Genomic DNA, 6935 nt, shown 5'->3' on the forward strand with positions numbered 1-6935 from the left:
ACATTGCTAGATCTCTGCTCTTCCAATCCAATATACCAAAACAATTTTGGGGTCATGCTGTCATGCATTCTGTTTTCCTGATCAACAGGTTGCCCACTCCTGTTCTCAATTTTAAGTGTCCTTATGAGGCCCTATTACATAAACAACCTAATCTCAGTAATCTTAGAGTATTTGGTTGCCTTGCCTATGCCTCTACCCTCATCAACAATAGGACCAAACTTGATCCAAGAGCCACCAAGTGCTTCTTCCTTGGATACACTGATGGGACCAAAGGTTTCCTCTTATATGATATGCATATGAGGAACATCTTCTTGTCTCGAAATGTTATGTTCCATGAGCATGTCTTTCCATGCCATGACACACAAACCATGCACAAGCACCCTTCTGACACTGCTGATACTATGGAAACCTTCCCATCCCCTGCCTCACAACCTCTCCTTAACTATCCATTCATCAATGAGACCACCAACCCTGCACCTTCCCATACTGACCATAATTCCCTACACAACTCACCTATGCCACCATCCTCACCCATCCATACTGAGATCACACCAAGAAGATCCCTTAGGCCTTCACATCCTCCTAGATACCTTCAGGACTATCACTGCAACTATTTAGCTTCTGTGCCCATCACACACACTTCTACCATCAAGCACCCCCTTGACAATGTTCTATGCTACAAACACTTATCCACTACACAACTCCATCATATACTATCCATCACCTCTCACATTGAGCCTAAGACATACAATCAAGCCATCAAGTCTGCTGAATGGATTAAGGCCATGAACACTGAGTTACAAGCCCTGCATCTAAATAACACCTGGACCCTTGTCACTCTTCCACCTAACAAAACTGCCATTGGGTGTAAATGGGTTTATAAACTCAAATACAATGCTGATGGCAGCATTGAAAGACACAAGGCACGCCTTGTTGCAAAAGGGTACAATCAAACAGAGGGATTAGATTATAATGAGACTTTTGCCCCTGTAATCAAGCTTACTACCATAAGATTACTCTTGGCTCTTGCTGCCACAAAAGGATGGACATTGCATCAACTTGATGTCAATAATGCCTTCCTCCATGGGGACCTTGATGAGGTTGTTTACATGAATTTACCCCCTGGTGTTCACCACTCTAAACCCAACCAGGTCTGCCAGTTGAACAAATCACTATACGGCTTGAAACAAGCTAGTAGGCAGTGGTTTGCCAAGCTGTCCTCCTCTCTTCATTGCTTAGGTTACAAGCAATCCCAACATGATCATTCCCTCTTTACTAAAACACATGATACTCATTTCACTGCCCTGTTAATCTACGTTGATGATCTAATCTTAGCAGGGGATGACTTGATTGAAATACAATCTGTAAAGACCCATCTTGATGCTCAGTTTAAAATCAAGGATTTAGGCACATTAAAATACTTCCTAGGCCTCGAGGTAGCTCGGTCCAAATTAGGAATCACCCTGTGCCAGAGAAAATATGCCTTAGACCTTCTCAATGACACTGGCTTCCTCACTTCTAAACCTGTTCCCACACCTATGGTCAAAAACACCCACCTACATCAGCAGGACAGTACTCCTTTCCATGATCCTCTCTTGTACAGACAACTAATTGGCAGATTGCTTTACCTAACAAACACACGACCTGACCTAAACTTTGCCATACAACAACTCACCCAATTCATGGCTGCTCCTACTGTTAACCACTATAAAGCCATGACTCGAATACTTAGATACATCAAGGGCACCCCTGGACAAGGATTATTCTACCCTACCACCTCTGTTTTGCAAATAAAAGGATTTTCTGATTCTGATTGGGCCTCTTGCCCTGATACCAGAAAATCTATTTCAGGATACTCCATGTTCTTAGGAGATTCCCTTGTTTCTTGGAAATCCAAGAAACAAAACACCGTTTCTAGATCATCCTCAGAAGCTGAGTATCGTGCCCTTGCCATTGCTTCTTGTGAGATTCAATGGCTAACTTATTTACTCATTGATTTTCATATTGATTACAAACACCCTGCTCTCTTATACTGTGATAATAATTCGGCTAGATATATTGCTGCTAATGCTGTTTTCCATGAGCGTACTAAACACATAGAAATAGATTGCCATGTTGTTAGGGAAAGGTTACAGAACAAACTCTTTCACCTCCTCCCTATTTCCACTTCAGAGCAGGTTGCTGATCTTTTAACAAAACCATTAGAACCTGCACCTTTCTCTTATTTGTTGGGCAAGCTGGGTATACTTGACATATACTCTCCAGCTTGAAGGGGGGTATTAAACATCATCCATGTCTATGATTGTATTATTAATGCTCTAATCGTTTTTTCATAATTGCCTCTGCATATTATGTTTACACATTGCTTCTGCTGCACATTATGTTTACATATCTCAATTGCTTTTATATCTTAGCCCATGCCTTAGTGCATGAGGAAGTCTCCTATAATTGCAGGCTCTAGCTCATGATGAAGATAGGAAGACTAGGATCATTACACACAAGAATACAACTCTGCAAGTTGCTCTGCCTGCATACATTGAGGCTGCAAGTTGCTCTGCCTGCATACATTAAGGCTGCAAGTTGCCCTGTTTTCTATCCACAACTTAATCATATCAAGCTATTCTTGATTCATTTGTATGAGTGGTTTAGCAGCAGAACTCTTAGCCCTTTGGCACGTGATTAATATGTTTAGTGTGTTAGTTATTAGTTAGTTTGCTTGTTAGGAAGTTGTTTTTTCTGTTACTTCTTTTCCAAGCAAACTTCTTTTGGTTAGCAAGCTATAAGTACAAATGCTTGCTGGTTCTGTAAACACACCAATGAATAATCAATACAATCCATTACTTTTACATTCTCTTCTCATTATGAAATCCTTTATGCTCCATTCTAATCTTGACTTTTCACTGCTCTGTTACAATCCATATGCCACACTCATTTATTTGTGAGGTTCTTTTCTCCCATTTATTTTTATTTGCACCTATTACTTCTTTTCACCTTTTATTCAATTTTATTATTTAATTACATTAGATCGAGTTATAATCATTTTATTAATATTTATATTATAATAATAATAATAAATAATATAATAATCAAAAAGCATAAAATATTTTTAACAATAATTAAATGTTCAAAGTAATGCTTAAAATACATAATCTTTTTCGTCTCTTATAAAAAATTAATATAAAAATATAATTACAATAAAGATGAAGAAAAAGTCGTTAATTCACCAAATTTTCACATATCATCTTTACATAATTATGATATGACACTTCTGTTAGCCTTTGTTTGGTAGGATAGAATTAGAGTAGAGAGAAAAGAGTGAGAGAAAGATTAGAGAGAAAGTGAAGATTTGTCCCCTTTGGTTGTGGAGAGAGAAGGAGATGAGAGAATAAAAAAGGTGTGGGGTCCACCATATGATTTTTCTCCTCTAGTGTGGTGAGAAAGTGAAGAGAGAATTGTGATTTTATTTGAAATGTCAAATATACCCTCAAACTTTTCTATTTGTTTGTTTTAAAAGTGTAATATATCAATATACTGATAGTGTAAGAATTTATACATAGTCAGTGCATCAACCATCATTCATTTGTATTAATTTCATTTAATAGTAAATGATGATAAAAAATGAATAGTGAATAATGTAGTCACAGTATAGAAAATTCACATACTAATAGTACATACATATTTTCTCTTGCTTTAAATACTATTGACATACATAAATCTTTTTTAAATATAAAATATTAATTAAAAAATTTAAAAATATAATAAAATATAAAATTATAACATTTATTTTTAATTAATAATAAAACAATATTTTTTATATTTATTTTAGCGACATTTTTGTCATTTGAACCATAACATCATCCATCTCTTCTCATTTTCTATTCAACCAAACAAAATAGTAAGAGAAGAAAATATGTTTTTCTATTCATTTTCTCTCATTATTCTCTTATACCAAACATCACAAAAATCTACTAATTTTTCTCTTTCTCTTTCTCACCTCTTTATTTCTTACTTATTTTTCTCTTCTTATTTTCTCTTGTCAACCAAATGAAGCATTAAAGTTAAAATTTAATTAAAAATAAGGTAGTAAATGAAAACTTTATGATATAATAATTAATAATGAATATAAAAATTCGTTGAAATAATAACCATAATGATACTACCAATAAAGATTTTCCTTTAATAACAAATTAGGAATATTAAGTATACATGAATATTTTATTAATTAATTTTAAGAATATAAAAAATAATCATCATATTGAAGATGAAAGAAGAGTTGTGAGAATTTATTTATTTTTGATCAATTATCATTTGAATGATTATGATATATTGCTTCGGTTTCTTTAAATGAGTAAAATGCATCCAACCAGAATTATTTTACCCACTATCAAACTTAGATTCCTAATTTAAAGACTAATTTATGCTGAAATTGGGTATAAATACAATTTTCTATATTTTAACTGCAAAAATATGATGGTGACTCCAAATTATCATTTGGAAAATGGTATAATTTTTCTTCTTCCTAATTCGTGAAACCATTGGTTACGAAAATTTGGGTGAAACAGATAAAATACTATTTTCAATATTTATATTAATGTTGTGAAACCTGAGTTAGACATCAAACCGAAAGATGTCACATGTTAGGTTTAACTGATATCAACGGTTAAATCATTTGGTTGAACCGACTGATTTCATATATAATTAATAATTTTTATCTATAAATATATAATTATATATAAATGTAAAATTTTATATAATTAAGAATTATATATAACTAATATCTCTTCCCCTTCTTTTGGACCGAAGTAAAACAAAAGATTAGAGTAATGCTCTATTTTTTTAATTTTTAAGTGAATCGTCTAGTTCACTTCCCGATTATTGCGGTTTAACCGAGTTTAGCATAGTCTAGCCGGAATTTCCTCGGTTCAAAGCGGTCCAACCACTCATTCGGTTAAAATTACACACCAAAACTGTTTTCAAATCGATCCGCGTTGGACTAGTCGAATCATCCGATCCAGTCCAGTTCTCATAACAGTAATTTATATTACTTTTAAGTTTAATTTAGTCATTTAATAACAAATGATTGCTATCTATTAAATGACTAATTAAAATGAATCTTTTAGATAATAATTAATTAATGATGAATCTGCCATCAAATAAGTACATGATCTTATTAATAATTAATCACATTAAGACATATAAAATAAATATAAATCTTTTTTTGGGATAAAAGGAGGTAAAGACTAAGCTCATATCTTCCTTTAGATTCGAGCTCAGATGTGATAATAGTCATTGAGACAATTTCTTTCATAGTTTCATATCTTGCAATGAGAAAGTCAATTTACAGTGAATGTTGTTTCTGTTTCTTTTCTGTTACCCATATTTTAAGAAAAACTAAAATAATCAAGATCATGTCGTTCCTTTCTGAATCTAGTAGTAGCGATCATTAGTACTACTCTCGAGGCAGGGATGGTGCTATATGATGATCGTTTTTTTCCTTCTCAATCTTTCTAATTAAAACAAACCCAAACAATGAAACATTTAATAGTAGAAAACTATATGATTTTGATTTCCTTATTGCACTGGAGGATACAAAAGAGCAAAATGAACGTTTTTTAGACATAAAAATAAAATGAACCTTTTCAAGACCATTTAGGAGGACAAAAAATGAAGGAGAAGATGACACGTGGCAATTGATGAGGTGACGTGAAGTAGGAGATGTCATGTGGCAATTGATGAGGTGGTGGGAGTTGATAAGTACAAAAAGTATACACTTTTCACCATCATTTTATGGCACTTATCCTATGCAAATTTAGAAAACCAACTTAAATTAACACTTTTTAGGTGAATTTTACATGATTGAATAAATTAGTTCTTTATTAATTCTTGTCCAAATTTTCTTTGAGTTTTGTAGGAAATTGAATATTAAAGGATAAATTCAAAGATGGACAAGAATTCAAGCCAAAAGCTCAAAATGATTTGCTAAAAGTAATCAAGTTAAAGCATGGCATGATATGTGCTTAATTTGGTTACTTAGCCTTGAAGAAAGGTAGCTTACTCCGTCTTGAAGAAACCTAAGTTAAGGTAGGCCAAGCAACTTGCAAAAATCAAATGCTTACCTTAACTTAAAGAAAACAGCCAAAAAGTGCCAAGCAACCAACAAAAATCAAGTAAAAAACCAAAGGAAAAAAGGTTGCTTCACCATGAAGAAATCAAGCACAAAGCTGTCCACCAAGCACCAGGCCAGGTCAGCCAAGCACCAAGCACCAGGCCAGACCAACCAAGTTGCTGAAACAGGCAGCTGAGCGTGGCACCATGTGAGCTGAGCGTGAGACCACGTGAGCTGAGTTGCTGAAACATGCACCAAATGAGCTGAGCCGCTGAAACAGGCAGCTGAGCATGGGACCAGGTGAGCTAAGCTGCTGAAACAGGCAGCTTAGCGGGGAACCAGGTGTGCTAAGCTGCTGAAACAAGCAGCTTAGCGGGGAACCAGGTGTGCTAAGCGCCTGACGCACCAGAAAATGATTTCTAGGTCAACTCATAGAACATCTTACTTTTTCTTTGCTTAAAGGAAAAGAACATGACCTCATGGATGACATAAAGCCATGACAAGAAGAAGGAGGTGTTACCATGCATGTAACCTAGTCCACCAAAAGGGTCAAGTAGGGGCCAAAATGGCTCTTCATAGGGGCCAATGGTGAGCAACTTAGCTGTCAAACAGGGCAGTTGAGCGTCCAACACCTTGGCCTATATAAAGGCATGAAATTCTCAATTAAAAAACATTGTACATTCATTCTAAATTCTTCCTAGTTGATTCCTCTTCTTTTCCTTTCATTTTAGGTAGTTTTTAGGCTAGTTTTAGAGTAGTTTTTCATATAATTCAAGAGGAGAAAGGAGAAGGCAAATGAGATGCAAAAATCCATTTTGTAATCTCATTT

This window comes from Lupinus angustifolius, chromosome LG07 (genome assembly GCF_001865875.1).
Source record: "Lupinus angustifolius cultivar Tanjil chromosome LG07, LupAngTanjil_v1.0, whole genome shotgun sequence".
Lineage (NCBI taxonomy): Eukaryota > Viridiplantae > Streptophyta > Magnoliopsida > Fabales > Fabaceae > Lupinus > Lupinus angustifolius.